Source organism: Pecten maximus, chromosome 11 (assembly GCF_902652985.1).
Source record: "Pecten maximus chromosome 11, xPecMax1.1, whole genome shotgun sequence".
Lineage (NCBI taxonomy): Eukaryota > Metazoa > Mollusca > Bivalvia > Pectinida > Pectinidae > Pecten > Pecten maximus.
The window spans coordinates 29,481,695-29,497,228 of record NC_047025.1 but is presented as its reverse complement, the minus strand read 5'-3'; the positions used below and the strand labels follow the sequence as shown (position 1 = coordinate 29,497,228).

Genomic DNA, 15,534 nt, shown 5'->3' with positions numbered 1-15,534 from the left:
TCAATGACAGTCATGGATTGAGGAATTGGACTATTCTCAAGTTTACCTACATGTACAATTATGTTCATTTATATGTTACATGTTCTTGTATTTCAGTCAACCTCAATATCATCTTGATTGGCAAGTCAGCAGAGCATGCAGTCTAATTATATATGGGTAGAGGTCAAGGTGACAGGAGTAAAAAAAAATATAGAAATCGTGAAAATTTAAGCATTTTATTGGTAATCACTTTGTCTGTTTGCCCATACACATAAGCTGAATTATCTTATTTCAAGGAAGTTGTTTTGACACCTGTGCAGTGAAAAGGTTTGATATAAAATCAAAATAAATTACATTACATCATTGAATTCATGGAAACCTTTTGTTTTATGTACCATATTTCATATGCAGCAGTTTTCACTGATACTGGCTTATGTAAAACAAGAGGCCAATTGGCCTTAATGGTCACCTGAGTTTTGAAATATTCAATTTAATTGACCCTTTTTAGCCTCGCCCAGAAGGTCAGTCAGGGCCAACATGTGCATGCGATCAAGCTGTCATCCCATGCTGATAATGTAAATGAAGTTAGAATGAATTTCAATAGAAATCAAACAAATGCTGATCAAAATTGTGATTTCCCTATATAAATTTAGTCCCCCATCAGGGTCATGAAATTCACAATTTTTGTTAAAGACACCAGTATATGATTCTACCATATCTGCGAGCTGAGAAGATCTTTCAAATTTTAGTCAATTTGACCCTTTTTGACCCTGCCCCTCAGGTCCCTGGAGGTTGGGACTATGTAATCCACAGTTTTGGTTGACCTTTTGACCATGAAAGCTTACTGACAAATTGTTTAAAGACAAGCAAGGAAAGACGACGGACAAAAGTCAGTTAGAATAGGTCACTTCATACTTCATCTCAGGTGACCTAAAGATCCAACCCTAATTTATCAGAATATCAACAGAACAGTGACTTATGATGTTGATAATACACTAAACAGTAAATGCACAGTACAATTTGTCTCACAAATAGTTTTGATATAGAAAACACTGAGAAAAGTCAAACATGCAAATAAAGAATTTACCACATTGTATTTATTGTCTTGCTCAGATGTAAGCATTGGCATCAATGACTAGAGAAAGTTGACTGCCATGACTAGTGACTTAACATCAATGACAATTGTTGGCATCAGTGATAATTGAGTGTTGACATCAATGACTATTGAGTATTATGGAGTGTTGACATACATGACTGGAGTATTATGGAGTGTTGACATACGTTACTAATGAGTACTAGTGAGTGTTGTCATCCATGACTAATGAGTACTAGTGAGTGTTGTCATCCATGACTATTGAGTATTAGTGAGTGTTGACATAAATGACTATTGAGTACTACTACTAGTGAGTGTTGTCATCCATGACTATTGAGTACTAGTGTGTGTTGACATATATGACTATTGAGTACTACTACTAGTGAGTGTTGTCATCCATGACTATTGAGTATTAGTGAGTGTTGACATAAATGACTATTGAGTACTACTACTAGTGAGTGTTGTCATCCATGACCATTGAGTACTAGTGTGTGTTGACATTAAAGACTATTGAGCACTAGTGGGTGTTGACATCAATGAATTTTGAGAGTTTATAAATTACTTGTGAGTGTTAACATGAATATTTCAATAGTGCACACATGTACAGCTATGAATAATCATTTTTGACTAAGCATTTAAATTTCAGACCAGACAATGTTGTTTGTCTCTTGAGATTATATAAATTTTGAAATTAAGGCTGCACTGATTATCATATGACATTAATGGAATGGATAACAGCTAAGCTATTATAGTAACATTATACCAATAAACTAAATACTACTCAAATTTAAGTTACATTTCAAACATTTTTCTACTTTTGAACTACCTCTCCCAACAATGGTTCAAACTACAAGTGGACTAGATGTAATTCTTGAAAAAAAAATGAGTTAAATCCTTTTTTTTTTTGCTATACCAGGTAATTCTCTTATTTTGCCCCGAAAGGTGCCACTCAGATGATGGTGACGCTTCATTTATGCAACATATAACATTGCCACATAATTCTCCCGACCAAATTTCATCAAATCCATTTAATTGTTCAGGACTAGTAGAATTTCTAAAAGAGTTTCCATTCTGACCAGTGAACTAAAAAAATGTTAATAATAAGACCATTACAAAGGGCAATAACTCTGCAAACTACTGTCAAAAACTACTGTCCAATAATTTCTATTTTTGAAGTTGTCTGAGATCTTGTCGATATATGGCTGCTTATAAAGTTTTATTAAATTTGGTATATTCTGACATTTACTCAAGTTATTCAAATATTGTGTTCACAATGTTGACAGACGAATGCCGGACGCCTCAGTATGGCATACTCACCTTGGTCCTTCGGACCAGGTCAGCTACTAAACGTAAGGACAGATATTCAAAAGTAATAGTCTCTGGAACGTGATTAGTCTCAAAATGTCAATTATTCCCATTCATCTTAATTGGGATTTCTTCTCCTCTACCATTTGGGCAGTAGATGGTGGAGGAGCATGGGCTAGGAGTTTGAATCTTCTGGGATCTATTTGATGCAAGGGTTTTGGCTAGATATTCCAGTTCTATCTGTTATTCTGTTGGCCACTATCAGATTGATGAGTCCCTGGATGTGTTGGTATGTCCTTTCCACCTTGTACGGCACTTTTTGTCCTCCAAGAACTTTTGTGTTATAAATCCTGTGATATCTATAAGAAGAAGAAAAGATATTTTCTTACACAAAATCAATGTAATTTCCAGTTACACAAACCAACAAAATGTGCAAAATTGGCAATATTATAATCATGCCTTATATTGAAACATAGCAGTCATTATTTATCATGCAAAGATGGCTCTTCACGATATTTTGTCTGATTTTTCATCAAATAATTCGCCTGTCAACATTTTCTCAACTTACATTCAAGCTTAATTAGCCTCTACACACAATCAAGGCTTCTGCTGGGTCTTAAATATGTATACCAGTATCAATAGTTGAAAAATGTAAATTCAACACAACATATGTTGTGTTTCGCTTACGTTTTCGGGCCTAATGACTATCTTAAGGCATGATATTGTATATATGTGACATCATAATGTGGTATCCAAGACGTCAAATAAATGAAGCGTATGAAGATGGCCATTAGGCCCGAAAACACCATGGGAAATAACTAAACTAATTATGGTGTTATTGCATTAATTTGGTGAATCAATCACTATCAATATATAATGCAAAAAAAAAAAATACTAAATTCACGAAATTGATACTCCAGAAGTTTTTCAATCTCCAATTGCACAATATCTTACCAAATACACTAAGAATTCAGCAATTTTCAACAAGTGTTAAAAGTAGAGGATACATGTGTAACAGGAGATCAGGAGATAATGTAGCGTAAGCGGCCAGACCGGGGTTCCAACCCGGGCCTCCGAACACCAGCCGGATGCTCTACCAACTATTGAGCTACCTGGTCACTGATGATCGACTCAGTCCAGTCCCGCTACACATGCATGCAGCTCATGCATGAATTATAGTGGTCAAAACTGATCGGTTCACTTATTCTGATTCAAATTATTAATTACAAAAAAAATCCATTATTGGTAGCTGCTAAACAAAAACAATATTTCAAATCCATTCATTTTAATTAGAAAAAAAAATTGTTATCGAAAATTGATCGGTTGGTGGTATCTGATTACAAACCAATACATGTATAGGAATTGGTTATGTTTTCAAACTGATTATATACAATATGTGTCATATACTATACATGTAGACCAAAACATGTAATCAAACTTGACGCCTATAGATACGTATATATATCTACATTTTTTTGTATATCAATATGCAAATCATAACGTAATAACAGTTCACAGTGATACATGACTTGTGTTGTATAATTATGAGAATTTTGAATGTTAATTAGCATCGACAGAAACTATTCCACGACTTTTTAATTATACGACTCAATAAATAAATAATGTTCTTCCTTCGCATCCAAATGCTAATGATTTATATAAATATTTGTTAATTAATGGCCTCAAGGATTAGTAATTAATTAACTATGAAAAATACCTAAGTGCGACTAGTAATAGTGTCGTCCGTAGTGGCTGCATGTACTCCATGTCGCCTGTGGTCATCTTCATTGCTTGGCTTCAGTTTCTTTATGACCAGATCTACATTATACGTACGCTCTAGATCTCAGGCTTGCTTTCAAAACTGTACAACGGAATATTAATAACACAATGTAAACTTAATGTGTAATATACAGGCAGTCTAACAAAAGCATAAAGTCATCAAGTTTACTTTCTGGTATAATACGATTAATTTGACAAATGTCAAAATTCCCTCTTGGGCGCCCCCTTTGATTTGTATTCCCATTTAGGACATGTTGAGGCCAATACCAAGCGATTCATGCCGTGTTAACACTACGTGACCTTTCTTAAGCTTAATCTCGATATCAGTTGTTACCATTTATGATAATTATGTATCATCAAGTACTATCAAGTCATCATCTGGGCGTACACGACAGTTGATCTACGAAACATCGAAGTCCAGTGCTGTCAACTAACCTGTTCAAGGCATTAGCTTGGCCAAAGGAGGGTCTGTTTTAATCTCTTCGGTCTTTTTTAACTGATGCCATCTGCTTGCTCTGTCTCTAAGATACGTGTTCGTCTTTGTGAAGTTAAAATCACGTTCTCGATTATTCGTTTCTTCTTGCTCTCGGTTAAAACTGATTCAGGACCCTTCCACTTAGATCGGGTGTTCGCCATTTTTGTTATGATGTTTCCAATTTCCCGCATCGCGCATGCGCAAAGGTACGCAGAGGTATTTGTTTACACACATCGAAAAATAATAATATGAAATAACTACTAGGTTAGTCAAATTTATTTTATTTTTTTCATTAAATTTTAACAAATTGTTATGGACACTTTTGAAATGTATAATTAACATAAAGTGCTTAACTTTTTACATCATTTTAAATCGTATATACTTTTTTATATATTATTTAAGTGGAAATCTAGCCATTTAGTCCCTTTAAATGAAAACCCTTTTACCAATAATAAGATGTTCTTGTAGTTATATAGAAAAGATGACAGGGAATCCTTAATTATCTTGCAAAAAGAAGCAATGACACGGTTCAGCAAGCCCCATAGATGGTGCACTTAAATATAGTAATTAATTAATTGGCACGTATTGAACTAGTACACATGCATCAGACTTTTACTGGACATGATAATCTTTATAAGGACCTACTCACAGAGACACGATAATCTTTATAAGGACCTACTCACAGAGACTCGATAAATCTTTATAAGGACCTACTCACAGAGACTCGATAAATCTTCATAAGGACCTACTCACAGGGACACAAAAATCTTTATAAGGACCTACTCCCAGAGACTCGATAAATCTTTATAAGGACCTACTCACAGGGACACGATAATCTTTATAAGGACCTACTCACAGAGACAGGGAAATCTTTATAAGGACACACTCACAGAGACACGATAATCTTTATAGGGACCTACTCACAGAGACACAGAAATCTTTATAAGAACGCACTCACAGAGACACGATAATCTTTATAAGGACCTACTCACAAGGACACAAAAATCTTTATAAGGACCTACTCACAGAGACACGATATCTTTATAAGGACCTACTCACAGAGACACGATAATCTTTATAAGGACCTACTCACAGAGACACGATATCTTTATAAGGACCTACTCACAGAGACTCGATAAATCTTTATAAGGACCTACTCACAGGGACACAAAAATATTTATAAGGACCTACTCACAGAGACACGATAATCTTTATAAGGACCTACTCACAGAGACACGATAATCTTTATAAGGACCTACTCACAGGGACACAAAAATCTTTATAAGGACCTACTCACAGAGACTCGATAAATCTTTATAAGGACCTACTCACAGAGACACGATAATCTTTATAAGGACCTACTCACAGAGACACAAAAATCTTAATAAGGACCTACTCACAGAGACACGATAATCTTTATAAGGACCTACTCACAGAGACACGATAATCTTTATAAGGACCTACTCACAGAGACTCGATAAATCTTTATAAGGACCTACTCACAGAGACACAAAAATCTTTACAAGGACCTACTCACAGAGACACGATAATCTTTATAAGGACCTACTCACAGAGACTCGATAAATCTTTATTAGGACCTACTCATAGGGACACGGACATCTTTATAAGGACTTACTCACAGGGACACGAGAATCTTTATAAGGATCACAGAGACACGGAAATCTTTATAAGGACACACTCACAGAGACATGATAATCTTTATAAGGACCTCATCACAGAGACACGATAAATCTTTATAAGGACCTACTCACAGGGACATGGAAATCTTTATAAGGACCTACTCACAGGATCACAATAATCTTTATAAGGACCTACTCACAGGGACATGAGAATCTTTATAAGGACCTACTCACAGGGACACGAGTATTTTCACAGAACAAACTCAAACTGCTTCTTTGATGTCGGGCAAAGATTAAAATATAGGTCAGAGTGGCCTAAACTGCCTCACTTAGGTCATCCTTAGTATAAAGTTCCATTGAGTGTATACAGGAGATAGAGCCCAGACAACATTTCAATTTTATGTTTAGTACTTGACCGACAATAAGCACATTTCGACGTAATGTTAATCTATGCCGACCGGTTAAAATGCATACTAACTAGGCATAGGTATTATAGGCATTCCCACTTATACTTATTGCTCGAACAGGGGCTTATTGCTGGTCGAGTACAATAGGTCAAAGGTCTAAATGTAGGTCAAAGTGACCTACTTTTGGTACATAACACACTGCCTCTCATAAGTAAAACAATGACCCAAGTTTAACTGATGGATCATATGTTTCTAATTTTAAACTACCATTCATCTTGTACATATTAAGTTTACCAATGGTCTTTAGATTGTTTTTATTTTCAAACTATTACGTTCCCCATGTGCATATTTAGTTTCAGCAATGGAGATCAGTGTTTTTATCGCTTCAGTCACATTTTGTCACGTTTAAATACCATTATATACATGTACATATATAATTCATTGTAAGTAAATATTTACAAAGCAGATAAATAATTTTACATCAAAAGAATGATTTGAATCATTCCTCCAACATGATTTATTATAGCAAGTGTAAATACTGTGCAATAGTGAAAATGATGTAAGAAGACAGTCTTCAGTAACACAGGGACTTCTGTACAAATTCACAACACTCACAATGTAGTTAATGTATCATATAAGGACAGGGTTGAAATGTGTGTGAAGTCCCTGTGTCTTGTAATACCACAGTTTATGGTCCTTAACAAAGTGTAACATGATGAAACACTCCAGAACAGTAGTATAACCTGTATCAGTGAAATGACCATTTTTACAGACAGACCTACATTGACTGAAAATATAGCATACAATTATAGTCTTTGGGTGAGGTCGATATCTGGATTTATCAACCCAAGAAAGATAATCTTAACCAAGGATGTAACACTTAGTGTTATCTAACTCTATAACAGCTCTAAACTACTCTAGAGGGGAGGACTCGTCATGTAATGTTTCCATGACCAAAGAGGTGTGAAATAAAGGCTAGGTATATTTTGATCTATCTTGGTATGTATAGGATTTTTTAGACATATAAGGGGGTAAGATTAACATTTCAGAACATCTAGTAGATGTGTCCAGGTTAAGTTGCCCAATATTAATGTTGATGTCCCGAAATTAAGGTTGATGTCCTCAGATTAAGGTGGATGTCCCCATGTTAATGTTGATGTCCCCAGGCCAATGTTGATGTCCCCAGGTTAATGTTGATGTCCCGAAATTAAGGTTGATGTCCTCAGATTAAGGTTGATGTCTCCAGGTTAATGTTGTTGTTCCCAGGTTAATGTTGATGTCCCCAGGTTAATGTTGATGTCCCCAGGTTAAGGCTGATGTCCCATGTTAATATTGATGTTCCCATGTTAATGTTGATGTCTCCATGTTAATGTTGATGTCCTCATGTTAATGTTGATGTCCACAGGTTAATATTGATGTCCCCAGGTTAATGTTGATGTCCCCAGGTTAAGGTTGATGTCCCATGTTAATATTGATGTCCCCATGTTAATGTGGATGTCCCCGTGTTAATGTTGATGTCCCCATGTTAATGTTGATGTCCTCAGGCTAATGTTGATGTCCCCAGGTTAATGTTGATGTCCCCATGTTAATGTTGATGTCCCCAGGCCAATGTTGATGTCCCCATGTTAATGTTGATGTCCCCAGGCCAATGTTGATGTCCTCATGTTAATGTTGATGTCCCCATGTTAATGTTGATGTCCCCATGTTAATGTTGATGTCCTCATGTTAATGTTGATGTTCCCAGGTTAATGTTGATGTCCCATGTTAATGTTGATGTCCCCAGGCCAATGTTGATGTCCGCATGTTAATGTTGATGTCCCCATGTTAATGTTGATGTCCCCAGGCCAATGTTGATGTCCCCAGGTTAATGTTGATGTCCCCATGTTAATGTTGATGTCCCCATGTTAATGTTGATGTCCTCAGGTTGATGTTGATGTTCCCAGGTTAATGTTGATGTCCCATGTTAATGTTGATGTCCCCAATGTTGATGTCCCATGTTAATGTTGATGTCCCCAGGCCAATGTTGATGTCCCATGTTAATATTGATGTCACCAGGCCAATGTTGATGTCCCCAGGCCAATGTTGATGTCCCCAGGTTAATGTTGATGTCCCCAGGTTAATGTTGATGTCCCCATGTTAATGTTGATGTCCCCAGGCCAATGTGGATGTCCCCAGGCCAATGTTGATGTCCCCAGGCCAATGTTGATGTCCCCATGTTAATGTTGATGTCCACAGGTTAATGTTGATGTCCCCATGTTAATGTTGATGTCCCCATGTTAATGTTGATGTCCTCATGTTAATGTTGATGTCCCCATGTTAATGTTGATGTCCCCATGTTAATGTTGATGTCCCCAAGTTAATGTTGATGTCCCCATGTTAATGTTGATGTCCCCAGGCCAATGTGGATGTCCCCAGGCCAATGTTGATGTCCCCAGGCCAATGTTGATGTCCCCAGGTTAAGGTTGATGTCCCCATGTTAATGTTGATGTCCCCAGGTTAATGTTGATGTCCCCAGGGTAATGTTGATGTCCCCAGGCCAATGTTGATGTCCCCAGGCCAATGTTGATGTCCCCATGTTAATGTTGATGTCCCCATGTTAATGTTGATGTCCCCATGTTAATGTTGATGTCCCCAGGCCAATGTTGATGTCCCCAGGTTAATGTTGATGTCCCATGTTAATGTTGATGTCCCCAGGTTAATGTTGATGTCCCCAGGCCAATGTTGATGTCCCCATGCCAATGTTGATGTCCCCAGGTTAATGTTGATGTCCTCATGTTAATGTTGATGTCCCCATGTTAATGTTGATGTCCTCATGTTAATGTTGATGTCCCAGGTTAATGTTGATGCCCCAAGGTTAATGTTGATGTCCCCAGGTTAATGTTGATGTCCCCAGGCCAATGTTGATGTCCCATGTTAATGTTGATGTCCCCATGTTAATGTTGATGTCTCCATGTTAATGTTGATGTCCCCAGGCCAATGTTGATGTCCCCATGTTAATGTTGATGTCCCCATGTTAATGTTGATGTCCCCATGTTAATGTTGATGTCCACAGGTTAATGTTGATGTCCCCATGTTAATGTTGATGTCCCATGTTAATGTTGATGTCCCCAGGTTAATGTTGATGTCCCCAGGCCAATGTTGATGTCCCCATGCCAATGTTGATGTCCCCAGGTTAATGTTGATGTCCCCATGTTAATGTTGATGTCCCATGTTAATGTTGATGTCCCATGTTAATGTTGATGTCCCCATGTTAATGTTGATGTCCACAGGTTAATATTGATGTCCCCAGGTTAATGTTGATGTCCCCAGGTTAAGGTTGATGTCCCCAGGTTAATGTTGATGTCCCCATGTTAATGTTGATGTCCCCAGGTTAATGTTGATGTCCCCATGTTAATGTTGATGTCCACAGGTTAATATTGATGTCCCCAGGTTAATGTTGATGTCCCATGTTAATGTGGATGTCCCCATGTTAATGTTGATGTCCCCATGTTAATGTTGATGTCCCCAGGCTAATGTTGATGTCCCCAGGTTAATGTTGATGTCCCCATGTTAATGTTGATGTCCCCAGGCCAATGTTGATGTCCCCATGTTAATGTTGATGTCCCCAGGCCAATGTTGATGTCCTCATGTTAATGTTGATGTCCCCATGTTAATGTTGATGTCCCCATGTTAATGTTGATGTCCTCATGTTAATGGTTGATGTCCCCAGGTTAATGTTGATGTCCCCATGTTAATGTTGATGTCCCCATGTTAATGTTGATGTCCCCATGCCAATGTTGATGTCCCCATGCCAATGTTGATGTCCCCAGGTTAATGTTGATGTCCCCATGTTAATGTTGATGTCCCCATGTTAATGTTGATGTCCCCATGTTGATGTTGATGTCCCCAGGTTAATGTTGATGTCCCCATGTTAATGTTGATGTCCCCAGGCCAATGTTGATGTCCCCATGTTAATGTTGATGTCCCCAGGTTAATGTTGATGTCCCCAGGTTAATGTTGATGTCCCCATGTTAATGTTGATGTCCCCAGGTTAATGTTGATGTCCCCAGGCCAATGTTGATGTCCCCAGGTTAATGTTGATGTCCCCATGTTAATATTGATGTCCCCATGTTAATGTTGATGTCCCCATGTTAATGTTGATGTCCCTATGTTAATGTTGATGTCCCCAGGCCAATGTTGATGTCCCCATGTTAATGTTGATGTCCCCAGGTTAATGTTGATGTCTTCAGATTAAGGATGATGTCACCAGGCCAATGTTGATGTCCCCAGGCCAATGTTGATGTCCCCAGGCCAATGTTGATGTCCCCAGGCCAATGTGGATGTCCCCAGGCCAATGTGGATGTCCGCATGTTAATGTTGATGTCCACAGGTTAATGTTGATGTCCCCATGTTAATGTTGATGTCCCCAGGCCAATGTTGATGTCCCCATGTTAATGTTGATGTCCCCATGTTAATGTTGATGTCCCCATGTTAATGTTGATGTCCTCATGTTAATGTTGATGTCCCCAGGCCAATGTTGATGTCCCCATGTTAATGTTGATGTCCCCATGTTAATATTGATGTCCCCAGGCCAATGTGGATGTCCCCAGGTTAATGTTGATGTCCCCATGTTAATGTTGATGTCCCCAGGCCAATGTTGATGTCCCCAGGCCAATGTTGATGTCCCCAGGCCAATGTTGATGTCCCCATGTTAATGTTGATGTCCCCATGTTAATATTGATGTCCCCAGGCCAATGTGGATGTCCCCAGGTTAATGTTGATGTCCCCATGTTAATGTTGATGTCCCCAGGCCAATGTTGATGTCCCCAGGCCAATGTTGATGTCCCCAGGCCAATGTTGATGTCCCCATGTTAATGTTGATGTCCCCAGGTTAATGTTGATGTCCCCATGTTAATGTTGATGTCCCCAGGCTAATGTTGATGTCCCCCAGGCCAATGTTGATGTCCCCAGGCCAATGTTGATGTCCCCAGGTTAATGTTTATGTCCCCAGATTCAGACTGATGTCTCCAGGCTAAGATGTTGAATATCACAAAATGAAAACAAATCATTAATCTACAAAGTCAAATTAACAATAGTCTAGGTGAAATTCAGTATCTGAAATGTGTATATTCCAGGTTTGGTAATGACAGTGGTTGGATTTAATAAAGAACCAGCTCAACACCAAGCTAACACAAAGCTTAAATACTGTAAAATTAATGTAGTAAATAGGTACAATCCAGGTATGGTTATGATGCACATGAAATTAAGCTCACACCTAGCTAGATACAAAAATTGGGGGATTGTTTTGTGAGCCCAAATAATTGTCAAGGACAGATTAAAATCATCATTAAAATGATTAGCCAATTATAAATCATTATCTGGTCTTGTTAATCAATGTAACAATTCAGCAGGTATGGGTTACAGTAACACCTGTCAATATTAAACAACTCCTGAGTATAACACTAATGTTGATGGCATCACCAGCGGAAAAGTAACACCTGTGTTTTGCACTGTAACTCCATAAAAACTACATGTAATTACTAATTCAAAGCAGTTTAAAATTCTCAATCACTATGGGAATTCCTGCATCTGGAACTGGTAACAGTATAATTTGGTTAATTCTTCAGATTATTCAATGAATCCCTAAGGAGTGGCTTCCCTTACATATAAAAATGGGCAGATTGTTGTGGTGTTAAACTGGTTTCTGTCACTCAGCTGCCGGAGCAAGGTATTTTGGTTGAGAGATTATCATGTAGGAGACATGGGCTTGATTCCCGTCAGCAGGAATCTGTTTTTTATACGTTCTTCTTCACAACAACAGCAAACAAATTCCCGTGAGGTTGTGGTTGCTATCACAGAATCAGAATAGTTACAGTGTTAATTGTCATTTCACACAACAGAGTTCCTAATGTCATTGCATGTCCTATTATACACTGCGTAACCTCATTATCGGAAATAAGACGTGTGAAATGCATACTATACAGAGGTTAGTGATGGCTGGTTATCAAACCAATTCTATTTGAAACTGGTTAGTGATGGCTGGTTCTAAAACCGATTTTATTTCAAACTGGTTAGTGATGGCTGGTTATAAAACCGATTCTATTTCAAACTGGCAGGTGATGGCTGGTTATCAAACCGATTTTATTTCAAACTGGTTAGTGATGGATGGTTATAAAACCGATTTTATTTCAAACTGGTTAGTGATGGCAGGTTATAAAACCAATTCTATTTCAGACTGGCAAGTGATGGCTGGTTATCAAACCAATTTTAAAATGACCATTTGAAAGATTTTTTATTCCAAACATTAAAATTTTGTACAACAAAAAGTGTAATTATTCTCTTTTTTTTTATGTAGCAAGAGTCAGCTTATCAACATCATGAGCAGCACCAGTAAGTATCATGGAGCAGCACCATTAAGTATCATGAGCAGCACCAATAAGTATCATGGAGCAGCACCAGTAAGTATCATGGAGCAGCACCAGTAAGTATCATGGAGCAGCACCAGTAAGTATCATTGAGCAGCACCAGTAAGTATCATGAGCAGCACCAGTAAGTATCATGAGCAGCACCAGTAAGTATCATGGAGCAGCACCAGTAAGTATCATGAGCAGCACCAGTAAGTATCATGGAGCAGCACCAGTAAGTATCATGAGCAGCACCAGTAAGTATCATGGAGCAGCACCAGTAAGTATCATGAGCAGCACCAGTAAGTATCATGAGCAGCACCAGTAAGTATCATGGAGCAGCACCAGTAAGTATCATGAGCAGCACCAGTAAGTATCATGGAGCAGCACCAGTAAGTATCATGGAGCAGCACCAGTAAGTATCATGGAGCAGCACCAGTAAGTATCATGGAGCAGCACCAGTAAGTATCATGGAGCAGCACCAGTAAGTATCATGGAGCAGCACCAGTAAGTATCATGGAGCAGCACCAGTAAGTATCATGAGCAGCACCAGTAAGTATCATGGAGCAGCACCAGTAAGTATCATGGAGCAGCACCAGTAAGTATCATGAGCAGCACCAGTAAGTATCATGGAGCAGCACCAGTAAGTATCATGGAGCAGCACCAGTAAGTATCATGGAGCAGCACCAGTAAGTATCATGGAGCAGCACCAGTAAGTATCATGGAGCAGCACCAGTAAGTATCATGAGCAGCACCAGTAAGTATCATGAGCAGCACCAGTAAGTATCATGGAGCAGCACCAGTAAGTATCATGGAGCAGCACCAGTAAGTATCATGAGCAGCACCAGTAAGTATCATGAGCAGCACCAGTAAGTATCATGAGCAGCACCAGTAAGTATCATGAGCAGCACCAGTAAGTATCATGGAGCAGCACCAGTAAGTATCATGGAGCAGCACCAGTAAGTATCATGAGCAGCACCAGTAAGTATCATGGAGCAGCACCAGTAAGTATCATGAGCAGCACCAGTAAGTATCATGGAGCAGCACCAGTAAGTATCATGAGCAGCACCAGTAAGTATCATGAGCAGCACCAGTAAGTATCATGAGCAGCACCAGTAAGTATCATGGAGCAGCACCAGTAAGTATCATGGAGCAGCACCAGTAAGTATCATGGAGCAGCACCAGTAAGTATCATGGAGCAGCACCAGTAAGTATCATGGAGCAGCACCAGTAAGTATCATGGAGCAGCACCAGTAAGTATCATGAGCAGCACCAGTAAGTATCATGGAGCAGCACCAGTAAGTATCATGGAGCAGCACCAGTAAGTATCATGGAGCAGCACCAGTAAGTATCATGGAGCAGCACCAGTAAGTATCATGGAGCAGCACCAGTAAGTATCATGAGCAGCACCAGTAAGTATCATGGAGCAGCACCAGTAAGTATCATGGAGCAGCACCAGTAAGTATCATGAGCAGCACCAGTAAGTATCATGGAGCAGCACCAGTAAGTATCATGAGCAGCACCAGTAAGTATCATGGAGCAGCACCAGTAAGTATCATGAGCAGCACCAGTAAGTATCATGGAGCAGCACCAGTAAGTATCATGGAGCAGCACCAGTAAGTATCATGAGCAGCACCAGTAAGTATCATGAGCAGCACCAGTAAGTATCATGAGCAGCACCAGTAAGTATCATGAGCAGCACCAGTAAGTATCATGGAGCAGCACCAGTAAGTATCATGACATTGTCTCCAGCCAAAGTTCATTTAAAGGTCAATATCCGGTATAAGTAGACTAAATTTGAGAAAATATTCATTCAGTGAGCGGGTTGTTAATCATTGGAACTCTCTTCCTAATGCTGTCGTTACGTCACCAACGATCAAAATGTTTGAATCCCGATTGGATAAGCATTGGGGGCAAACTGAATGTTTTTATAATCATGAGATAGGCAATAACGAACTGATACATATTTCGGGAAAAATCTCATTGTATCTTCGATCTGGATATATAGGCTAATATTGCCTGCGTCCAGTAATATTATTATTATTATTATCACTAGGATTTAGAGGTGTGAAACATTCATTCATAACACTGTTAGGGTACACAATTGTTTTCCATCATGTGGAATATTTCTCCACTTATTACACACATAATAAAATCAGCAGCCAGTTTTGTACAGTATATATACAGAGGAGCCCACTTATTTGCATATCGGTTATTTGAATATCCCGCTTATTTGCATAAAATTCTCAGGTTCCGATTTTCTTCTTCTTTATCTTTGTATTTCAATCCTGTGTATTTGCATCGACTAAAACACCGACTCCCGCTTATATGCATAAAAATTTTTCAAAAAATCGAAAAAAATTTTAATTGATTTTAGGGTATTTTTGTGATCATATTTACTCACATGACCATCTTCATCTCTGATATAACTAATCTACCTATTGATCATAAAATAACAACATTCATGACACTG

At 38.6% G+C, this 15,534-nt stretch overlaps 1 long non-coding RNA gene across 2 annotated transcripts; it reads right to left on the bottom strand.

Moving 5' to 3' along the window:
* Positions 1–1,048: 1,048 nt before the first annotated feature.
* LOC117337415 lies at positions 1,049–4,635 on the bottom strand. Of its 2 annotated transcripts, XR_004534811.1 has the most exons (3): positions 4,592–4,635; positions 4,095–4,238; positions 1,049–2,736 (listed from the first exon to the last, which is right to left on the bottom strand). It is a non-coding gene; the product is annotated as an uncharacterized LOC117337415 (long non-coding RNA). The 2 variants fall into 2 exon arrangements; XR_004534810.1 differs by lacking the exon at positions 4,592–4,635 and having other exon boundaries at positions 4,095–4,585.
* Positions 4,636–15,534: the final 10,899 nt, after the last annotated feature.